Source organism: Barbus barbus (genome assembly GCF_936440315.1).
Source record: "Barbus barbus genome assembly, chromosome: 21".
NCBI classification, from domain to species: domain Eukaryota; kingdom Metazoa; phylum Chordata; class Actinopteri; order Cypriniformes; family Cyprinidae; genus Barbus; species Barbus barbus.
In genome coordinates this window covers 24,530,795-24,533,623 of record NC_136749.1, presented here as the reverse complement: position 1 = coordinate 24,533,623, position 2,829 = coordinate 24,530,795, and positions in this window count along the sequence as shown.

Here is a 2,829-nt window from a genome sequence, read left to right as displayed (position 1 = left end):
AAATTGTGTGTTTATTACTGATTGGATAATTTCCTTTTTTCACAGGTTAAAGGGATAGTTCACCCAAAAATTTAAATTTGATGTTTATCTGCTTACCCCCAGGGCATCCAAGATTTAGGTGACTTGTTTCTTCAGTAGAACACAAACGAAGATTTTTAACTCAAACCGTTGCAGTCTGTCAGTCATATAATGGCAGTCAATGGGACCCACGGCTTTGAGAGACAAAAAAAAACATACACAGACAAAACCAAATTAAACCCTGCGGCTCGTGACGATACATAGAGGTCTTTAAACACGAAACAATTGGTCTGTGCAAGAAACTCTCATTGAGTCACTCATTGTTTAGACTGCTTCCGCATATGCGTCTACTATGCCAGAGCCCGTTGACGCATCACGCCGGATGTTGTGAACGCGCTCAGGACAGTTGGACTTTGCGGTGGATCAGAGGTAAAAAATGATATAAATACTGTTCAGTTTCTTGCACAGACCGATTGTTTCGTGTCTTAAGACCTAAATGTATCGTCACGAGCCGCAGGGTTTAATTTGGTTTTGTCTGTGTAAGTTTTTTTGTCTCTCAAAGCCGTGGGTCCCATTGACTGCCATTATATGACTGACAGACTGCAACGGTTTGTGTTCTACTGAAGAAACAAAGTCACTAAATCTTGCCCTGGGGGTAAGCAGATAAACATCAAATTTTCATTTTTGGGTGAACTATCCCTTTAATACTTCCTGAGCAGTGAGGAAGTTGGTATGATTATGATTTTGTATGTTCATTTATCATCAATTGCTGTTGGTGTTAATTTTTTACTAATTATTCTCATTAATGTTGAAAACAGTTTTTAAACCATGATCATTTTTTTAAAGGATTCTTAAAATCCATTGAACTAGAAATAGAAATCTGTACGGTCACTTTTGACCAATTTAATTAGTCCTTGCTAAATAAAAGTATACTTTATTTTATTACATTTTTATAACACCAGCAAATCAGCATATTAGAATGATTTCCGAAGGATCATGTGACACTAAAGACTGGAGTAATGATCTTGCATGAAGGTCAAGAGAGAAAAGATGCAGAAAAACAGCTGTATTTGTAAATGTATTTTATTGTATCTATCTTGTCCATAATTTATTTGGCAAGCAATATTTTTACTTCAACATGAAATGCATCTTGGAATTGTTGAGGCTGTAAAGTCGTCGTGTTGATATACTTTACAGAGGTGCAGACATTCTCAGATAAAGATGATATTCTGTGACATCCAAGTGTTAGTACAATACCATCTAGTATCTTTAGTAATCACAGCACTAAAAGCAGCTGTGGAGTTAGTTTTGCTCAGTCGAGGATGAAACGGATCCGGCGTTACAACTGTGGCTGTGTTTCTGACGGTATTCATGAAAGCGTATTTAAAATCATGCAGTAGAAATCCACCAACTTAACAACCACCGATTGAAAGATATAAAAGTAAGAAAACCAGAGCTGGGAAGTCTCAAGAACGTTCATTCATGCATAAAGGCAGTGAGACTTTGGCAGTGTTGTGCTGCCCTCTGTAAGTCACTACCAGAAATTGGCTACTATAGAGGGAGAGGAGAGACTGGAAGCTTCTTTACTGCACTTGTGAACAAAAACAATTAAATCCTGCTTTCTCGTTCCGTTTTCTTTTGAAATCATCATCATGCATGAGGAGCCAGCGGCATAAACCTCGTTCCTACAGGAGGCACACTTTCAACTCTTGAGTCATTCTCAATCCATTTCATGCAGCCCTTGATTATCTTGTCAGCAAAGACAAAAAGAAAAGAGGAGGAATTGTGAGGCCAACATGAGAATGATTAATAGCACAGATCCTCAACGGCACATTGTTAATAATATATTTATCACATTAGTTTCGGTAGCTGAATTCGGATATGGATCTTACACAACAATGCACTTTCCTGACATCTATGATATTAACATATACGTGACATTCATTAGTTTCTTTTAAGTGAATGATATAGCTTTATGCTACTCACAATGTCTGCTTTATAGTGTAAAAATCTTAATACCAAGGCATATTAAAGATTAATACAGGGTGATGGTCGTGATGTAATGGCAATTTAAGTGAATTACTACATACCAGTGAGAATTTTTAAAGTTTGTGGTTATCTTAGCAGTGGTTAGGTTAGTTGTGGTTCAAATCCCCTGTACGTGACAGGTGCAGTTTTCTGATAGGAAGCTCTTGTAAATGTGCGTTGGCATTAGCTATGTAATGCTAATCACATGATGTCCCTATAGCAGCCAAACATGAGATGTTATGATTTCTCTATATATATATTAGAGGTGTAACGGTACACAAATAAGACGGTTCGGTATGTACTTCAATTTTTTTTTGACGTAAAATTGCTCTTAATAATACTTTACTGAACAAACCAGCCTACAGTTCTGTTACACCCCAAATATATACATTTTTATTTTATTATTTTTTCTATTTCTTAATATGTTTGAGCTTTAAATAATGGTATAAATATGTTTTCACATATATCATTCCATTTGAAAGTCCTTTTTTTATTTTTTTTTTGTCTCTGGCTCAGTTAAATATGCCAGTGATTTTTTTTTTTTTTTTTTTTTTTTTTATACACTTTATAATCTTTTTGATGTCCTCTGGCTCAGTAGATATACTGTGGTGACTCATTTTTATTGCATGTAAAGTTATGTGGAAAAAGCAAAGAGGTGTTAAAAGCTAAAAAACGTATGTACAAGTCATGTTCAGTGTTATAGATTCATGCTTGAACCAATGAATGCATCATTCATTCGTTATCCTTTTGATGTAATGTGTGACTGTGTGTTTCCCTGATGGT